General features: G+C 50.1%; 1 protein-coding gene across 11 annotated transcripts in view; it reads left to right on the top strand.

Moving 5' to 3' along the window:
- The first annotated feature begins 1115 nt into the window (after nt 1-1115).
- The window catches only part of ADGRB1 (adhesion G protein-coupled receptor B1), a 289281-nt gene continuing 269258 nt past the window's right edge, over nt 1116-21138 (top strand). For all 11 annotated transcript variants that reach the window (XM_076329006.1, XM_076329005.1, XM_076329010.1 and 8 more), the window contains exon 1: nt 1116-1786. The gene's annotated coding sequence lies outside the window, so the exon portion shown is untranslated. The remainder of the gene's footprint in view (nt 1787-21138) is intronic.

The raw sequence follows: 21138 nt of genomic DNA, 5'->3' as shown, positions 1-21138 counted from the left end.
TCGTGGAGTAGAAAGGGTTAAAGACAAGGGGCAGGTCCTGAAGTCTGGCAGGATGCTGAAGTCCCCCTGCTCTTCCCCCCTTCTCCAGCCTTATCCCTCTCCCCTCCATCCCCTTCCCACACCCCCCTCTCTCTGCTCAGCAGGCTCCTCATTACCAGGGACCTTCCCCGGGCTGTAAACCCGGAGGCAGCACCTTTACCCCAAAGCTGCTGGGATGCAGCGTGTACCTTTTACCCCAGCCCATGTCCTCCTCCTCCATCTGCTCAAACTGCCCCCTCATCCCCCTGCCACCCTGCGGTGTTGCATTGGTGTGATACCCCCCCCCCATATATGTGTGGGTTGATGGAGCAAGGAGCTGGGGGGGGGGGGGATGCTAGGAAAGAGGTGGGAAAAAAAAATAAAATAAGAAAGGGTTAATCGCTGTTGCTGTCTCCTGCCTGGGCAAACCGTGTGCCCTGGTGCAAAGCCACCGCCAAGCCGGGATGCTCCGGGAGCTCCAGCTCCCGTCCACCTGCTGGGCTGCGGGGCAGGGGGAGAGGCTGCCCCCGGGGTCTCCGCCGTCCTGTCCCGGTCTCCTGTCCCCCCCCCCAGGCTGTCAGCTCCGTGGGGGGCCGTGAGGGAGCCCCAGCAGCCCCTTCTCCCTCCCGGCACCCAGCAAGCAGCGAGCCGTGTCCCTGCGCATCCCTCTGCGGGCGACGGGCACCTCTCCCGCGCTGAACCCCCGCAGGTTTTATTCGGGGGGGGGGGGGGGGAACAGAGCTCCTGCCATCCCTCCCACCACCATCCCGGCTCCCTCTTCATCTCCTGGCTCCCTGCTTAGGGCTAAGCTGTCCCGGGGAGGCTGCGCTGCCCAGCCGCCAACGCACTCCGGCTCTCGCTGGCTCCTCTGCTCCATCCATCCATCCATCCATCCATCCATCCATCCATCCATCCATCCATCCATCCTTCCTCTCCTCCTATAGGCTAGCGGAGCATGCCCGATGTGATACCGTGGCAGTTAGGGTCCTTGCCTATAGCTGCCTGTTTTACAAAGCTCCGATCTGTGCGTGTGCGTGTGTATGTGTGTGTGCATTTTATCCCTCCCTCCTATCCCTCCCTCCCTCCCTCCCTCTCTCTCCCTCTCTCTCTCTCTCTAATGTGTGATCTGGAAAGCTTATAAAAGCCTGATGTAATCCTTAATGCAGCCCCTGGCTACAAAGACTGGATCTAGTTTCACAGAGAGATTCAGAAGCAGAATTTAAAAAAAAAAAAAAGTGGGGGGAGAAGAGAGAGAAGGAAAGAAAAGCAGACGAGTGGATTTTAAACATTCTCGCTCTTCGCTGCTGGGAAAGCTACTCTGAACCCTGCTGTATATTTTTTTTAAAGGAGAAGACTTGATTGTCTGTTTGGATCTAATGATTTACTGGCTTTTAACTGCGTTTTTCCCCTCTCCTAAGGATTCCTCAAAAAACGGCTTAATTATTTTCAGCTTTTCTCCTCCACCTGCCTGTCTGCAGAGACACCAAAGGTTCTCCCTTCCTCTCCCTCCCCACCCCCATTTCTTTTAGGAATTTTTTTTTTCCCTTTTCCGTTTAATATATACATATATATATATATAAAAGTGTGTATGTATATATATATGTAGAGGCAAGAGTGGAGGGAGCGGAGGGGGAGAGACCTCTGCCATCCTTTTGGACTTCACGCGCTGCCCAATGTTGGGCTGGTTACCCCTGGATATGTTGCTGTTTTCCATTTGGAATTTGACAAAGGGAAGAAGGAGGATATAAAACCTGGGGAGCTCTGCAAGGTAAGGGGCTCCCAGCCACCCTTCCTTCTTCCTCAGAGGGGAGGGAGAGGGGGGACGCGACTTCTCCGGTCTGCGCTTTGCCTTGAGTGCGGGGGGGGGGGGGGGTGTCTCTCTCCATCCCCAGGGGAGGCAGGGATGGGGGCAGCGGTGGGCATCCGCTCCTCTGCTTTTGCCCCTGGAAACAGCACCCAGAGGATGTTTTCATCCCCTCTGCTCTGCAATTTGGACTGATAGACCATAATTGCTCCCTGCCACGGGAAGTTTTAACTTTCGTGCATGCGGGTCCTGTGGGCAAACATCAAGCGGCGGTGGAAAATATTGATGTCTGCAGGATGCAGAGGGGGAAAAGCACTCGTGTCCTGCGAAAAGGACCTGGAGACTGGGTTGTTCCTGGGGAGAAAGCAGCCAGGCAAGGGAAGGGGAGTGGGGGATCGCGACAGGAGAGCTGCAGAGCCAGCCAGGGCTGAACTGCAAAGTGCTGCGAAGCCACGGTGCCTTCGTGGGCAGCCCTGGGGTCCGGGACTCCTCAGCCTGCAATGTTGGCAAACAAAGTCTCAGAGGGATAGGGAGCTGCCTGCCCCGGGCATGAATCTGTCCCCGTCCCAGCTCCTTGCCTTCCTCCTTTTCCTTGGAGAGTTTTGGGGGGGGGTCCTTGCTTGCTTTGCGACTCATGTAGCACCTTCCCAGGGCTGGAGGCAATGGCTGGGGAGGCAATGAGCTCCTAATGTCCCCCCCCCCAATGCCATTTATCAGCACTTTGCTTCACACTGTAGGAGAAAATTAGTCTTTAGCCTATGTAGAGATCAGAGTATGGCACAGACACACAGACACACGCACACACGCTGCTCCTGGAGCTGGGCTCCTGGGGGATGCTGGCACCCAGGCATGGCTTAGCTTTTCTTTGGGGGGGGGGTGGGTGGAGAGAAGGAGTCTCCATCAGGGATGCGTAATTACAAAGCATCTTGTTCTGAATCACCCTGTGTGGGAATGAATCGCAAAATTTGTCTCTCCCTCTTCCCCCACCGCCCCCTTCCCTTTCACGGCCTGACATTCACTGATGGAGGGTGGCTGTTAATGCATCTTCAGACTTTCACAGAGAGGTATTTCAGCCATGGCTCTGCCAAGGCTGGAAGGAAAAGCGGGATGGAGGGGAGCACGTAGGGGTTTCGAAGGGACTTTTCAGCCTGGTTGTGCCCTGGTTCCTGGCTGAGAGAAGGCATCTGTCCCCTGCAATCGAAGGCACGGGTTGCAGATCAACTCTGCAAGGTACCTTCGGTTGTGACTCATGCTCGTGTCCCTGATCCTGCCCTGGCCAAGGAAACAACCCATGTGAATTAGTTGCACAGAGAGAAGGTGGTGGGGAGGGGAGTACCAAGGCAAGGTCAAAGGGATGGAGGGCAAAAAGACACCCCCCCCCCTCCATCCCTGACCACCCCATCCCTTTGGATCTGGGGCTTGCCAGGGCTCAGGCTCAATCCAGCTCCAGCACTGGGTCTGGCGAGCGCCAGGGCCAGCTGACAGCTGATGGCTGAGGGAGGAGGAGGAGGAGGGGAAGGGGGGGGGGGGTGGGGTGAGGAAGAGCGAAGCTACTTTGACAGATGCCAAAACCTGCCTGCGCGGCAGAGCGAAAATCACAACGCCTCGAAAACCAGTGCTCCCTGGGAGGGTGCCAGGGGTTTGGTCAGGGTGCAGGGTGCACCTCCCTGGCCCCTTTACCTGTTGATTAGCTATAGGTTTGCTCTCGCCTGGCCATGCAAAACCTAAGGAAAGCCAGGAGGGACGAGCTCCCAGCACTCCGCGGAGCTGACTGGCGACCTCCGCCGCGTAGCAGGGAGGACTGTGTATTAATGATGATGACTCTGCTTTGGCTGGTGCTAAAATATCTGTATTATCTATTATCAGCTGGGAGACGAGGCTGGAGGCTTCGCAGAGCTGGGATCTCATCCAAAGCCCGGGCTGCTAAAGGAAACAAACAACTCCCCGTGCATATTAAGTGGGTCCCTAATTAATTAATGACTCATTAACCTGGGTCCCGCAGTCGTTACTGTGCTCAAGACCTCGCGGAAGAAGAGGAGGGAGGTCTCAGGGCAGAGCGGGCGAGGTTTTTACCCTTGGAGGGTGCTGAGGAATTGCACCAGCTCTCAGCCAAGCCGCACTGCCAGGGGACAGGGTGGCCACGGGGATGAGCCAGGCAGGGGCCAGGGGACAGGCAGGGGGCTGAGCAGGCAGGACATCCCACCTGGTGTGTCTCAGCTGCAGCAGAGGGGCATGGGGAGCGCGGGGGTGCTGGGGGGGGAACCAGGGGACCCCCATGCTCCGCTCCGCGTGTTGTAGTGGGGTCAGGGTGCAGCATCCCTTCTGCTGTGGAGGGTGAAGGGGAAGGCCGGGCAGAAACAGGGCAGGGGCAGGGCAGAGGCAAGGAAGGAGCAGGGCAGAGACAGGGCAGGAGCAGGGTTCCTCGCCCTTTTCATAGCACTTGGGATTGCGTTGCAGAGCCCTGGGTGAAGGGATAGGGGCTTGGAGCCCCTCATAATTGACCAGCAAAGGTGGGCAGGCTCAGGGAAGGACTGGCTGCAAAGTGGGGTGGTTTTCCGTTAATGAAGGGTCTGTACCCCTATTCCCCTTACATGGGGGAAACTGAGGCAGGAGAAGTGTGCCAGACCCCATACCCGGGCTGGGAAGTGTGTGTGTGTGTGGGGACACTCCTGAACCCTAGTGACATCCCCAAGAAGCAGCCAAAGGCAGCCTCTGGGGTGGAGGGAGCGCCCCCCCCATCCCACTGCTCCGCCACCCCAGCGAGACCTGCATTGCCCTCCGCCCCGCAGGTGGTCTGGGGGGGACACACACAGAGCCCTTCCCTCCCTTTCAGCACCCCCTGCCCACCCCTTACACAGTCCCCTTTTGCAAGCACCCCAAACTTAGCGACACCCCCACGCACACACACTCCTTCCTTCCCCATACCATCGGGGCCGTCCCCGCTGCAACCCCGGGCGGGAGAGGCTGGGAAAGGGGGGGGGGGGGGGGGGGGGGGGCGGCGCATCTCATAGTGTCAGGGTCCCCCCCTAACCCCCCCCCAGCTCCTGCCGCTTTTTTTTTTGGGGGGGGGGGCGGCCGGGGCTTGCGGCGAGCGGCGGGGAGGTGGCGCTCGCAGCCCGGCTATCGCCGCCCGCCGCCCCCGGAGCGCAGGGCTGCTCGGCACAGCCCGGCGGAGCGGTGCCCCCCCCCTAATCCACCCCCCCCCCCCAAAAAAAAACCAAAACAACCCCGCACCGCTGGGGCTCGCAATAAGGGCTGCCTGGCACCCCGCGCACCCGAAACACGCCGCCCACGGGGTTTATTCCCCACTCTGCGAGCGTCACCTTCCCATGGGCTTTTCGCCCCCCTCCCTCCATGTTTTTTTTTACCATACTCCCCCGCATGTTTTATCCGCCCCACTTCTCCCCGACCTCAGCATCCCTGTGACAGCAGAGGCTAGCTGGGCTGCCACAGGCTCTCCCTGGGAGGGCAAGCGGCATGTGCAGCTCTGCTCGCCCCCCATGCCCAGGAGCTGGGGAGCAGCCCCCAGCCCCAAGGGCTTGTTCGGGGGCTACGTCCGAACCCTTGCTCCCTACAAGTGGGGAATGGGATGCCCAAGCGCTCTGCTCCTGGGAGTCAGCCCGGAGTACCTTCCAGCAGGGATCGTGCCCCATCATTGCTCCTGGGGAGGAAGATAATGGAGGGGCTTCCCGTGGTGCCTGTGTGGCTGCAGATGGCTTTTCTTTCCCTCTTCTTTTAGGAGGGAGAGGGGGAAGCACTGTGCTCGTAGATCCAAATTCACCTTTCCCCGTAGCTCAAGTGTAGGAAATCCCCTGTCATCGATACCTGTTGCAGGGTACCAGCTTGGCTCATTAATTAGCTCCAGGAAACCTGAGCTGGTAAACAAATGAGTCAAAGCTTTTCCCTGGGCCTGATCCTGAGCTTGCGGGATGCTGATTGCCACCTTTCTAGGATAGGTGCAACAGAGAGGAGTATTTTCTTCAAGATGGATGACAGGCTGTCTCTGTAACTAGCTCGCCTCCTCCCCTTGGAGAAAATTCACATCCCCGAGCGAGCCTTCAAAGGGAAGGGAGCTGGCACCTGGCCTGGAGGTTTGCAGAAGACTGTCTTTCTCAGTGTCGCAGCACATATCGGAACAGCTCGATGAGGCTGCAGGCAAAGCTCAGGGGTCCCCAGCGCATCCCAGTGGTCACCGTGCTCCCGTGTTCTTCTCATGGCTCCTTCCCCAAATTCCCCGGGGCTCTCCGCTTGCCTGGGGTTTGCAGAAGGTGCTGGGATGAAAGACGAAAGGAGGGCGATGCTTGTGCTTGGGTGAAACCGGACTAAGGCGTAGGTAACTTGCTGATGGGGGTTGATGTCCGTCCATATATTTGGGTGGGGTGGGGATTTGGGGCTCTGAAGCATGCAAAGAAAGGGGCTGGGGCACAGTTCTCTCAGCCAAGGTGGGGATAGGGGTCTCCTTCTTTGCATGTCAGTTGCTTTGAACCATGTCCCTGCCAGGGAAAACAGTATTTCAGTGTCACATCTGCACTGGAGAGGCAGGAGTCCCCGTTGACTTGAGATGCATTCTTTTTCTTTAGATTCATGTGTGGCACCCTCAGGTCCCAAATCCACAGGGGACCAGCCCTTTAAGACCTGAATCACCATGACAGGGAGCTGTGGCAACCCTCGTTTCTCCAGGTCAGGGCCACCACAGATGTTATCCCGGTCTTTAGCGTCCTCCAGCTTCCCGGTACAGGAGGTCCCATCTGCCTTGTAACCCTTCTTAGAGCTCCTGCTGCCCAAAGGGCAATTCTTCCACAGCACCACACCATCCCCAACCCAGTACTGGTGGCATTTTATTAGAACGTAAGGAACCACCAACTGGGAGCCAGACTTCTCTCTTGGAGAGTGATCTGGGAGACCAGCCCATGTGGAGAGCGTACATCCTTTTCTCTTACATGCACTCCGTGTGATAGTTGGCCCTTTAATACGGCTTGCAGTATTCTGAGGCTACAAAACACAACAGCACACGTTAAAAACAAAAAAGGAAAATGAGCAGTAAATTAAGTCCCTTCAGAACGTCCATTCATCGTCACATCTTGGGCTTAGAAATTCCTCGCGGTGCCTCTTGGAGTGAGGGTTTTGTATTAGTCTGATTATGCTGAGATAATCTGTTGTGTTGCTCCAGGAAGCTCTCAGAGAAGAAAAAAAAAAAAAAAGAAAAGAAAGATAATATTTTAAATCAGAGGACTGCTAGATTGGTGACTCTGTCTCGCAAAGACACACATCACTGCCCCCTTTATGAAAATTTAAATTGGTTACCTCTGTCAGAGAAAACAAGAGAAGATTTGCTGATTTTAATTTGTTGGAGCAAACCACCCCCTGCCAATGTTATAAAAATTAAACTAGGGATGGTTTCCTACTTTCCTACTTCTCCTACTCCCTCTGCATTTTTTCTGAAATATCCCTTCATAAAACATTGATCAAGGAGTGACCAGCTGATGATAAATGAGCTGTTGAAACTGCAAGCTCTGCCGTGTTTGGTGTCTTGTCTTATCCCTGGGACAAGGGGGATCGGGGAAAGCAAATTGTATCTGGAAGAATGAACAGAGACCTTGTAAGGAAATCTAGACTTTCTACTAATTTGGAATATTTTGGGGTAAAAATTGAAACAGATGGCTGTAATCTTATGTGGTAACACTCTATGTTAGCCTAAGTGCATGCGTGAAGCACATAAAATATGAAAAATCCTCCTTCCAGTGAGCATCATAGTTTTTAGGGAGGTGGTTTACTCCAGGTAGAGGTGCTGCTTATTGACTTGATTTGGCCTGAGAGAAGGACAGAAGAATCCTGCATATATTTGGGACACCATTTTGTGCATGTCTTATGTATGCACCAGTATATATTGTTGCTAATCTCTTTTTCTGAACATCTAGTTTCGGTCAGGGGCAGGCCTTGTGATACCTCATCCTATGGTTTCAGCACTCCCACCTGCACGCTCACCTTGTCTCCTGCCTGTTATCAGGCTGGCTTTGGCAGATATAGATGTTTTCTCAGTTTTTGAGCTCAGCTGGCCTGTAACAAAGTCCTTGCTGTTTGCAAAATGGCTCTTTTCTTTCTTCTCTCTGCCAGATATTAGGACTATCCCATTCCTGGCAGACCTACCTATTCCATATTCATTGAGAGTTAGCATAGTTCTGTCTCTAAATGCTTTCAGGATAGGGGTCATCACGATTTCCATGCTAGAATAGATCTGGAGCTGAAACGCTTTGTCCCTGTCCCATCTGTGCTCCTGGCTTCTTGTGGACTTCTCAGCTGATCATTTAAGCCTACAGCTCCACAAGCCACTGAGAGTTTGGTCTACCCAACACCAAACCCCGTGGCCTGATTTTAAAAGGTGTAGTGCAACCCTCACTAAGGACCAAGGGCGTTGTAGGGCTGATCTCGTCCACTGCCAAACCATGTGTCTCAGGCCAGGGGTTCAGGTCACAGTTAATTTAGACATTGGTCTTTCTGCACTTTGGTGTTTCCATCAGTAAAAATGGGGATGCCTGGCTTCCTCCTTCCCAATGGGGCTCTGTGCCAGCCGTTCAAATAGACTTGGTCAAACAACACTTCCTTTGGGATTCTGAGATGAAGGGCACCAGCCAAGCACCAGGCATGATTTATTCTTCTTGTGTTTTGACTGTGTATGCATGTCCACCTTTAAACATTCCTCCTTTTTTTTGCCCTTTCACAATCCTTATTTTCTTGATGCCTTTGTACAACTGAGGGTCTGGAAGCATGCAAGTCTCCTCTACCCACCTTGGGTTCCCTCTGGATTAAACACATGCTTTTTCAGGAGACTTTGTATAACACTTTGTCCTGCAAAAAGGTCCTTTATATAGTCCAGCCCACTTTGATATACAAGTAGCTTAAACCTGGGGTAGGAGTCTGGTTTATACTCTATGTTGTTTAGCAGCAATCTAACAATGGCTATCTTCTCGAAACAAATATCTGCTGGTTCCTGCAAATGAAAGTCGATACACCTTCAGAAGGAAATTTGTCCCGACGGGGTCTTTTGTATCGAAAGCCCTGTTGGTAGATTTATTCATGGTACAGGTTCGTTCCCTTAACAAGTCAGTTATTCATTGGCCATTGCTTGAGGGTGTGTGGAATTTATGGCCATAGTCCTGTAATCAGATATTTTGTTATAGAGGGCTTTGCCACTGTGGAAGGTTTGAATAAATCAGTATGCAGCAGAAATTGATCCTCTCACAATCTATTTCTGGACTCAGCTCCCACTTTAAGAGTATTTTCCCCCTTCTTGAACCATGCTGCTAAAGCCTTTGCATGTTCATGCTCTGGTCAGCTGTACCAAAGCTATGCATTAGTGCACGAACACAGACATATGCACATACTTATGCATGTTTTCTGGGCATGATTTTTGTTCTGACCAAGCTTGAGATACACGCTGCTGCCATTTCCCAGACAAAAAAAAAAAAAAAAAAGTTATTCTCTATCACCTGACTTAAGCATCTGGAAGTTGGAAAGGACTGCTTGAAAAGGCTTTAATCAAATGCCAATGAAGAAAGGGAAATCTGATTTTGAGTAGCTGCACTGATGCCTTAAGTACTAAAGAGCTTGGCCTGCTAATCTCCACTTCTCAGATGTTGTTCTACAATCTGATCAGCCCTATTGAGCTGAAACAAGGGTTAATTGCTAACAAAAAGCTCCTCACCTTTGTGCATACAAAGAAAGGGGCAAGGGTGAACACCTTGCTTTCTGGAGCTTAGTGCAAGCTGGTCACATGCAGGCAATGGTAAGGGACTTTGGTTCTTGCATGTGTCCCAAGAATATCTCTTTATGGAAGTAAAATTACAGCAGAGACTATGATTTTTTTATGGCAGAAATCAGGGATGGGAGGAGAGAAAAATCTCTGTAACCTAGCAGCCTGTACAGCTGCTGTCTGTTAGGTCCTTGGTGATGTTAAATGTGTAAATGGCAGCGAACCTCTCCCCTGTGAGCAGGGCTGAACTGTTTTGGCACTTACACTTGGGAAGGAGCTTGGCAGTGATGTGGTTAGTCAGTGGTCTGACATGCTGCCCGCCTTGCAAGTGTTCCCCAGGGCAGAGCAGCTTTCTTGGGAAACTCTGATGGCTCTAGGGATGGATTTGGGTTTAGGTTTCGGAAGAGTGTGTGACAAAGGACATTTAGTGCCTGGTCTGCTCTGGTGAGTGCAGCCACTTGCAGCCACCAGCACTTGCAGGTTCAGCCATGAGTGCAAGTGAAGGAATAAGTAAATAGTGAATGTACATTTGCTGCATATTCTGAATGCTTAAAAAAATAACATGAACAATGTTAAATATTGTCTGTCCTGTGTGACTTGCTGGCTCCTGCCAGCTTGGGGTTTTTAGATATGTTAAGAGGGATAGCAATGTTGTGGGGACTTCCAGATTCTCCATATGGAGATGATTCTGCTACCAGCAGGGGGGATGGTGACAGTCAGAAGCGCAGCAAGGCTGGGAGGGCAAGGGGGAAGCCGGGAGAGATCCCAGCAAAATGCCAGTTAGCTGGGGGATCCAGTTAAGTAGGGTGCATGGAAATACCAGGAAGGCATCCTTTGCTGTGAGAGTTGTCATGCTTGTAGATGTACCGAAGGCATCCCTCAGGGACTGGACAACTGCTTGACCGTGGGCAGTGCCTGCAGGCATGGAAATGCCACTGGAAGGGGACGTTTTACCAGCAAGCCCCCAGATGGGGTAATCTCAGTCCGGAGCCTGGTCTTCTACTAAGACCGAGGAAGATGGGGGGTGAGTTGGATGAGGTTATTTCCAGAGGTCCCTTCCAACCTCAAGCATCTGTGATTCTGTGAAGATGGGACATGAGTACTGCAGGCTTTGATGCCCCCACTGGACATAGCTGCCCTCAGGAGCTGCTCTTTGGCCTGTATATGGTGAGCAGAAGGCCTGCAGGGTATTTAAAGGTGTCCTGGAAAAAACACTTTAGGCCGTCTTGCAGGACAAACTCCAGGGTGGAACTGTGTGACAGCAGATTTTGGGCTTGGGATCTCAGAAGGGAGGAAATCTGATGGCGACTGAGGTCTGTGGGCTGAAATCTAAGGGTGCTGAGGTGTTTTGAGTGAGAGCAAAACTTTTTGTTACTGTGTGAGACAGCCTTACTACCCCTCAAGAAGCAGAGACTGTCCTTGCCCTGTATTGGGACAAAGCCCTGGATTGCTGTCCTGTTGACTTTATCCCACTTTTCTAGACAAGGACCCTCTTAGTCAGTCCATACCCCTTCATCTCTCTGGAGCCTTACACTGATTTTTTGGCTGGGCTGTGGCCAGTAGCAATGCTACAGCAACTTTGATCAGAAATGTGAACACACACTGCCCTAAGAGGTGATACTTAGCTTGTTTTACTTCCCTCACTGAAGCAAGTAATTGCCTTGTTGTGAATAGCCTCCTCTGTTGCCCTGGGAAAAGTTGAGCATTCATGCTTGCTCTGGAGCTGAGGGGACATCTCTGGGATGTGGAAAGAGGGGATCCTCCACCACAAGCTGCGATGGCTCCTTCTTCCTGGTTCTGTGGGGCTGATGGCTGGTGGTTCCCTCCCTTGCTTGGTCTGGCTTTTGATTTCTGATTAATAGAAAAGATGTTGACAAAAGACCATCCTAGAGTGCCCATGAGGATAGCATCTGAGTACTAACAGTATCAGGTACGATGTGAGATGTAATGCTGGGGATGAGGAAGATGGCTGGTAAAGCTGGCTGTGATTCCTACCAGCTCCCAGCATGTGCAAGGGCTATTTCTTGGGTTGGAGCTTGACTTAAAAGGTTCAGGGAACAGAAACACCTTTCTCTTTCCTATCTTGAATAGATCTCAAATGTGATTACAGAGGAGCTCACCACAATGGTTTCCATTTTGTGTGGTGAGGGGACTGTGGGACAAAGCAGTGATTTTTTCTCACCTCCCTTCCCTTGCCCAGAAGGGTGGTTGGATCTAAATAGGACATGACTCTTCTCAGTCCTGGAGCTGGCTCACCAAACTCTGCTTGTGCGCCCGTGACAGGGCTGGGGAGTGATAGGAAAGCTGGTGCTGAATACAACCACCACGCACAACTAAATACGTCGGATGCTCCGTAGCCACCAGACATGGCTGCCTTTCACGTGGACTGAAAAGTCTTCCTGTAACTTCCTGTGCTCATAAATGCCGTTATGAAGCGCAAGGTGCACAGCATGCCGTAGCGATGTGGTTATTAAAATGCCAGCCTCCCACCTCAAATTACAGCGCAAATGCTGTGTTTGTTTCCCACTTAATGCTGGCCCTCTGAGGCTTTCTTTTAGCGCTAAGCCCTTTTGAGGTTGCTGTTGATTACAGAGCAGACAGCATAATCTCCCTGTGGAAGTTATTTGTAGCTGGGGAGGAGGAGGGGGGGGGGGGAAGAAATCAGTCACCCTAGTGCAAATGCCAGAAATGGGGTGGAGAATTACTGATGCTGCTCAGCCATACTTTGCACTCAGTGGCCCATCCTGCCACTCAGATGTCCTTTTCTGAAAGTGTCGGTCTGATTGCTACAGCTCCTTAGACAGTCAGAGAAGGAGTGATTGGAAGGGGGGTTCGGCTGTGCAAATTGGCTTCTAGTCTGGAAGGTGACTTCGGTGGTGTAATCGTTCTGTCCAGCTGCCAAGCCCTCATCAAATACTGGCAGCTGGAGCTCTGCTTATACCCTTCTTTTCTCTGTTCTTGTGGCAACCAGCTTGGCTGTTTCCTGGGTCATCAACAGGGTGAATCATCTAAGGTCATTGTGCTTTATTCTTTCGCAAATTATTGGCCGATACTGTCCGCTGTCTCTGAGCTTTTCTTGATGAGCTCTTTTAGGCTCACATCACTTGATCACCGTGAGTTGTACAGCACTGAATATGAACATGGCCAATGTAGAGCTCCTGAGCACAGAGGCAGCTGGTTGGTCTATAGGTTGAATTAGGTGGAAAGTGAACCATTGGCAGGGATGAAGTCAACACCAGGTAGTCTTGGGATCTTGCTTCGTCTCCAACTCAGCCCTATCCCTCTGTGCAGCTCCTGGAGAACTGTTGCCATATCTCGACTATGAATTTTTTTCCACCCTTTCCTACAGACTCTCAGTCTCAGGAAAATTTGGATTGGCGGTTCATGAGGTTAGGGAAGTTGGTCCTCTTTGCTACAATGGGGTCTGACTCTTAGTTGGTGCCTCCTGATATTACTGTGGTAGAAACAGTGAGGGTGGGAGAGCTCTAGGCTTACAAAAAGCTGGTATGCAAGTAGTTGAATTTTCTCTGTGAAAATCCAACTGCAGTTTCAAAGCTTGAAATTATTTGGGTGGGTTTTTTTCTTTCTTTCTTTCTTTCTTTGGAGACAAGGACTCTTGCTGGTGAGTCTTGTCTTCCAGATGTTCTTGACTTGATCCGTTGCAGGTCCTGGATGGCTGCCGTATTTGGGTTTTGCCAAACATTAGCCATAAATAACTTTGAAATGCTAACAGCACAAAGCCTGGCATTTTTGCACTGATGGGATAGGCAGGCAGAACTGGGAGGTGGAAGACATCAGCCCAGACCAGACCAGTGCACCAGCTGCTGATTAATGGTTGTTTCCCTTTATTTCGTAGAATCTGTAGCAGAGACGCCAAAAGTGGTTGAGGCTCAGTAAAACATAAATTATTCTTCCCCTTGAAGAAGAAAAGTTCTAACATTGGTAAATATTCAAGGTGAGGGAATAGCGAGGAAGCCTGGGCAAATGTGATGCTGCTGTTAGCACAATGGCGGCTAGTAGAGGCTCTGAGTGAGTCCGAGCATTGCTGTGCTCAGTAAAAGCAACTCTTTTAAGATCTCTTTCCTTCTTATTCCAGGAGTGGAGGTGAGTTTCACCTGGGCACCATCAGAGTTTCTTTTCCTTCTAGTTAATCCTTGCAAGTACTTTGCTGTGCCAGCATCTCTAGTGTGTGTGTGGGTCTGAATCCCTGCAGATCTGCAATCAAGGAAATATCACATCAAATGTTAATCAACAAAACGTGCCAGGGCTTGTTCTTTGACTAAGTGGCATGGTGCAACTTGTTGCCACAGGACTAAGTTCTCTCTATCTCCCCACCTGCGGCTTAGTCTTGATCATACGGTTTATTAGTAATAGTCCCTGGCCCATGCTGTCCCCTGGATAGTGCTCGGCATTACCCTGGTAACAATTACTTAGTGGGGATGGCCGTCAGACAGTTCTTGAGCCCAGGCTCTGTCCCTGTGCGGTTCAACAGTATAGCTGCAGACAAAAACGCCACTATCAAGCAAAATAATAATAAATAATAGGTGACCAGGAGAAAAAGAAAGGCCAAAATGAGAAGGGAGCCATCTGCAGCAGTGTCTAGGCTTACAGGGAGGTGGTACTCACAAACTGCATCTCAGGACAACACTTTGTATGTAGCCTGGCATGTGCCAAAGAGTAACCTAGCTAGCAGCGTGGATTTGCATCAGGTGGCTTGGCCCACAACTAGTTGAGGTCGATGTGTTGCACAGTGGAGCGTGGCATCTCAGATGAGTCTCCGACATAACGTTGGCCCATCTGGGCTGCACTCCTGAATCCACTCTTGCCGTTTGATGGAGGCTCGTGGCTCACAGGGCAACACCAGTCCAGCGCACACATAGAAGAGACAGACAGACCTGGCAGCACTTTTTTGTTCAAGCTTCAGTGACTTTCAATAGCTGGGAAGGATCTTGGCTCCTCCTTCGCACCACTTCTCAGTAGTAATGAGGAAAGTCACCACTGACTTCCCTGAGCATCTGTTTCACCCGTGGTATGGGGGAAGTGATTTTCTTCACTGCTGTATTGATTGGAAGTCCAACAGCCTTCAATCCTGTGTTGATTATGTTCCTTGGAGCATTGAGTCTCCTGCAGGCTCTGAGAGCCTATATGCATGAATGTCAACCTGTAACCCAGCAGAGTCTTCGAAACCATATTTTCTTGTGAGACTAAGCCTGGTAATTTCTGGCCATTCAAAAGCATTCAGGAACATCCTAAATTGTGTCCTCTGGGCTGGATTCCAATGTCAAGTCTTTTGTATTTCAGCCTCTCCTGTATGATTATTGGAGCAGGGGGATGGAGTCACCACGTGAGCAATCAAGGACCTTCCACCCCCCTTTTCTCTGCCACTATGGCATTTTGCTGAACCCCAGGGTATTTTCTAATCCTCTCCCCCTCTTGCGGTGCAGTCAGGGCCCAGTAAACTAAACAGGGGCAGGACACAGGTCTAAAAACTGCCCTGCATTAGTGCAGACAGTTTAATTTTTAGGACACACCCTGATGTGTTTTCAGCCCTGCTCAGGCAGCACTCTCCCATCCTGAGCCTGGCCACAGTTCGGAGGACAGCCTGGCCAGGGACTGTTCCCAGCAGAGACACGGGTCACCCTCTTCTGGCAGGGAGAGGGGTGAAATCCCCAGCCGTACAGTTGCCCTGTGTTAACTGTAAACCAAGCAGCAGCACATGGGCTGAGCTGCGTGGAGATGCCTATCTGGGGGCTCCTCTCTGTACTATAACATCGCACTGCAACAATCAACCGCTTTTTACAGCTCCATAGATCACTGGATAAAAAACACATTTAATTCTATGGTAAGGTCACTTTTTAGTTAAAAGGGACAGAATGGATTTAATTTATAAGCCTCTCCAACTTTATGGCTTGCGTTTAGAGTTATATCTATTATGTAGTGCCAAACACGTATTATAAAAATTGATTCCCCCTTTCTCCTCCCTAGATTTGCTGTGTCAGGCAGATTCTGATTACCCTCCTGTTTGCTTCAAGCCAACAGATAGACTGAGGTAGATCTAAACATCGGGGATGACATCCATGAGTGCCAAGTGCAAGTTTATAGGGAATGAAACTGGCCCAGATCTATTCCTGGGTGGAATGAATGAATGAATATGATTTCTACCAACCTACCACAATGCAGGATAGGAGGACAGGGCTGCGGTCTGCAGGGGAAAGTGCAAGTCAAAGTGATTGCAAGGTGCAAGGGGTCAACAGGTTAGCTGATGTTACTGTCTTTGTGTGGGTCCTTTCACTGTAACGTGACGTTGACACAGCCTCTAAATTCAACAGCAAATTTCAGACAAGAGAAATAAAGTCCAGAGGAGGTCAGGGAGAAGAATCTTTTTTTTTTTTTCTTCCAGGAAAGCTTTTAAACATTTCCAAGGGTCTTAACAGCGGTGAGAATGAGGGTTGGGGAGATACTATTGAAAGGAAGAGAGGGAATGGAGTGATAGCAAGAGGAAATAGACCAAATTTATCACCTGATCATCACTCCCAGCATCTCAATAGCTGGTGCTGCAGCCACACCTTGGCCTTACTTGATTTAAGTGGTGTCTTTGCAGAACAATGAACATCAGAGGGGGGGAGACAAGGAAAGTCAGCACTTGCAAGGCCAGAAGGAACCATTATAATCTTGTGTCTAAGCTCCTGTGGACAGGGATGGTAGGTTCATCCCAGGATGACTGCACAGATGCTGTGACTTGTGGTAGGAATCAAGTGAACCTGTTAGAGAGATGCCATGCCTTGATTTAGAGGCTTCCAAGCTGTGATGAATGGAGCATGTTATACAAGCGAGGGAGACTTGAGACAGGGCTCTGAAAGGAATAAGGAGCCTGGCTCCTTCTTGGAGCATCTCTATATCATACTCCACCCACCAGGAGGGCAGCGAAGGGGGGATCTGCCTCCCTGTCTTGCAGCTGTGTGTCTCGAGCAATTGTTTTCTATCTCTGATTAAATTGTGCTCATAAAATTCATAGCAAACACTCTGGACAAGCTGTTAGCTGCCCTTTAAAGTTGAGGAGGGGAGAAGTGAACCGCATTTGCCTATATACAGTCCTGGCCATGCTTGACTGAGTGACTGCAGTAAAACTAGAGCTATAAATAAAACACATGTGCCTGTGTCCACTACGGTAATCTCCTGAGAAGATGTCATTTGCTTCAGGACTTCAGTGAAATATCCATATTTTCAGCCTCCATTTATATTAATTAGGGATTTTTTATTGTCGGGGTTTTTTTGGTGTTGTTTTTTGTTTGTTGTTTTTTTTTTTTTTCCTTTAGTGCAATGAGAACAAACTAGTACAGGACACCCAGTCTAAAATAGCAACGTGAACAAGGTGTTAAGGGACACTTGGACCAAAATAGCAGGCAGTGGTGAGGAACAAGCACGGTGCCAGGCAGGGGTGAGGAGGGACTGCACGTTCCTTGAACAGGGTCACACTGTGGCAGCGGCGGCTGTTCCTCCCGTGGGCTGGAGTCACTCTTCTCTGAAAGCTGCATCCAGGCTGTGAATTGCACAATCTTGTTTGGGTGTTGCATGGGCCTGAATAGCAAGATCTATGGCCGGTGCTGTTCATCTTTGCTCACCCAGTTATGAAGCATGGCCAAAATACAAAATCTGAAAATTGTGAAAGTAGACCCCTTCAAATCTTGAGTTCCTTAGAAATCTTTTTTTTTTTTTTTTAAATCTGGAATTTGAACTGTGGTCAGCTTCTCCAGCTTGTTTCAGCAATGACAGCTGGGATTTTTTTTTTTTTTAATTGCTACTTGTACTTATTTTTTAACGTTATCTGTCTTTTATAATTGCATAACTTGAGGAATTCTGATTTCACAGAAGAATACCAGGTATTACGAGAGCTGCCACAAAGGTGTCAGAATCTGAGTCCAGAGGTATGCCCGAAAGGACCAGGAGATTACCAAACAGTAATAAGGACAGAATACAGTCTCCATGGGGAGTGAAGTATTTGCCTCTGCATCTTTTCTTTCGGTCTCCAAGGAGCTCTGTCTCTCTAACAGCAGCATCTTAGAAACTGAAAGGAGCAGTTCATAGGGAATGAAGGTCTCTCTGGCACTGTAGCCACATTTATCAGCATCCTGGCCGGAAAGGGCATGTCCTTTAGGTTCACTGTGTGTGTGGAGATGGAGAGTCTTATTTTTAGAAGCCTAAACTTAAATTTGCCTAAAATTAGACAACAGAAATGCACCAACAGGAACTTGGAACTTGAAGGTGAGATTTAAATATGGGATAGAGGTTCTGAGTCACACCTACATGGAGAAAGATCAAAGAACCTTGCCCCTCTGCTGCAAATATGCATCTGGTACCCGTGCTGGAGAGGATAATGACTACAGGAGGCATGTGAAGGTGTGATTGAGGGGAAGAGGCATCGTGGGATAATATAGACAGGAGAGGATTAAGGGTCACTGTATTTAGAGTGACTGTTTCTCTGGATTCAGATTTGCTCATGTGCAGAGATTCCTGCCGTGTTAAAGGAGGTGGGAGATGGTTCAGCAAGTTTCTTTCATTTCTCCCGGCTACCTTCACCTCAACATCAAGAGGAAAGTAAGGCAGGAGGGAAGTAAATGGGAGAAGAAGAGGTTTCTGCCCCCAGTACCGTGGTGCTCAACAACCCCCAGAGGTTTACCAGGAGTCTGAGGCTCAGAGAAGGAGGAGGAGAACTCCAAGACAGCTCAGTAAGGATAGAGTACGGCTGCTGGGCTTGGACCCACTGATTTGAATGTGATCTGGCTTGTTAACATCATGCTATATTTTACCAGGATGACGTTGCCCTCTGGAATTTGCCCTGAACCCCTAAAATATCTGTGACCTTGAGGATAAAGCATTAGAGATGGAAGACCCTGAAGTAAAAATGAGTACGCAAGTGGAAGGAGTCTCTCTTGCCTGCAGAAGGAAGCTGTCAGGTCTGTAGGCTGTAACATGAGTCCTTGAGCTATTGGGGACTTTAGTGTAAGCTTAGACCAGAAAACTTTCACCTTGTTGCTGATGACTCACCAAACGCCTGAGAGAAAACAGCAAGGAGGCATCTCATGGGATACAGAAATGCATTGATGCAAAGGCCCCCTGTTGCACTCAGCTCTATAGATGGAAGCTACAGAGGTGTGAAGATGTTTCCATCTCTCTGCATTAAATATAGGAGGACAGAACTAGAAGGCCACTGCCCGAAGCCAGCTGCCTTCCTAGTGAACTCTAGCTCAATGGTAGCAAGGAGATTACCTTGTTATTCACACATGATTGACTGTCCAGGACAATAATTTTTCTGGTGGCTAGAAACTTCAACCTGGGTATAATTTTTTTGCTAAATCAAGCCGTTTCTCCTCATGGCATCACTGCTCTTTAGTTTAAAGAATCTTTCTTCCCCTGGTGCTTCCTTCTCAGCGTTTTAAGTATAGCATCTTAAATTTCTGTTCACCTTTCTTTTGCAAGGCCAAATATGCCAGTATCTTCTGGTAAGCCTTATGTTCTCCTGGTCATCTTAGTGATCTTTCTCTGCAACCCTGTCTCACTGTGAATTCGTCTTTCTTGAACTTGAGCACAAAAAATGGATACAATATTGTAGATATGGCTGAAGATAGTGTCTTCCCTGTATTTGGAAACCTGGAAATATCTCCCCCAGTGCATCCTAGATTGATATATTGCCTTCTTCACAGCTGTGTTGTTTGTTTGTACCCAACCTGTATCTTCACCTTCTGCTTTTTTTTTTTGCTCCGTAGGAATCACTTTACTCTTTTACAGCTTTTGGCTTAGGAACGTCCCCATTATGAAAATGTGACAGTATTACTCTTATGTTACACCTGGGGAAACTGAGGCAGAGGCAAAAAAGTGACCTGGCCTTCATAAAGGAGGTTGTAAAGCCTTGACAAAAACACTGCTAAGGAGAGAGTCTCCTTCAATGCCAGGCTGCTGTGGGCATCAAGGCTTTGTCCTGCCGTGACTTCCCTCCGACACCGATGAACTCTAGGTTCAAATGCCTCCCCATGGGCAGAGGCTGCCTCTACCAGGCGGGCATTATTATAAGGAGACTGGTTGTTTTTCCTGCTCCTCAGCCTACATCCCCCCCCTCCCTCCCTTCTTTGCCAGGCCGGGGATGAATGGGAAGAGAGAGGCTCTGAGTGGACTCTGTTCTCCAATGCCAGTCGCTGCTGAATTTCAAATAACTCCCCAAACAAAACCCAAACAAGCAGGCCCTTGTGTTCCTCTATCTCCTCTCTCTTTGGCCTTAGTCACCAGGCTTGGCACCACCACTGCTCTTCTGTGGCTCATCACATGCGAGGCGGGGAGGATGGGCTGCTTTTTCGTTCTTCTTTTCCCTCAGGGGTCTGAAACAACAGAGCCCTTTGCCTTGTTTGCTTTGCTGGGGCAGGAGGGAGCAGGGCTAGAGGAAGGAGGAGGATGGTGTAACCCCTCCTTGGCAGGGTTTTTGGTCAGCAGCAAGGTGAAGGTTGGTCTCTTCAGAAGAACGACTGCCACCGCCCATCCTTGTCCCCTGCCTCCCTTGTGCTGGTGGTGTCTGGTCTCCTCCTTGTAGAGGGCAATGGGAAGGCGCTGGCTGCTCAGAGATGGAGGGAGAGGAAAAGGTGCTGTCCGATGCCCAAGGACAGAGGGTCCCTCGTGTCCCAGGGGGATTCACCAGCCGGCAGGGGTGTGCCAGCTGCAGGAATCAGTCAATGCAACTGGCTCAGCTGTTGTCTTAAATGCAGGTAGTGATGAAAGGGAACAGTGGGACAAACCCATCTGGGAGCTGCGGTTTGGCTAAGGTGCTCATCTTGAGACATCTGGGGCGGGCGCTGTTCTGGCACTGGTGTGCATGGTGGAGTGGGGATGACAGGAGAGGGGAGGAGAAAAACACAGCTCCTCTGATCACCTCTGCACCACTGCTCTCCTAAGCGGTCCGGGGCATGGCAATCATGGAGAGAAGGCCAGGCCAATTCATGTGATCTGAGCAGAAGGTTTTTTAGGGGTCTTGAGACCCCTAAACTCACTCCACTCATGATCCAAGACAGCACTTGAACTCCTTCGACCTGCAGGGAGAGGGGTCTCTCTGGACAGCATGGTGGGGTCAAAGCTATTGCAGACTGGGGCAGCTCCTTATGACCTATTAATTTTCAGCAGGCCAAGCCTGATAGACTGGGACAGTGTAGTCTGTTTTCTGCCAAAAAAAAAAAGGGATTTAGCACCATTTCTTTATCTTGTGTCTTAGACCAGAAAAGCCCTCTGTGCAAAACTCACTCAAGATGCACTGTTAGTATTTGGCAGCATATTGCGGTGTTGTTCACTCTGCTGTGCTCAGGCACAGGTCTCAATTCAGCCCGGCTTTCACTGGATGAGAGGGGCAGCTCATCCTGGCAGCCTGCTTGGCGTGCGCTGGCTTTAAACGGCAAGACATAACCCCTTGCTTGTGATAAGGGGTATTAACTCCTCACGTAAATAGGGCAAAAGAGACCCGAATTTTATGGAAAGCCTGTTCCACTGATCCGAGTCAAAGCCAGCCGGCTTCTGCCTGTGATCTATTGAC

This window comes from Aptenodytes patagonicus, chromosome 2 (assembly GCF_965638725.1).
Source record: "Aptenodytes patagonicus chromosome 2, bAptPat1.pri.cur, whole genome shotgun sequence".
Classification (NCBI taxonomy): Eukaryota; Metazoa; Chordata; class Aves; order Sphenisciformes; family Spheniscidae; genus Aptenodytes; species Aptenodytes patagonicus.
This window is presented reverse-complemented; position numbering and strand designations above follow the sequence as displayed.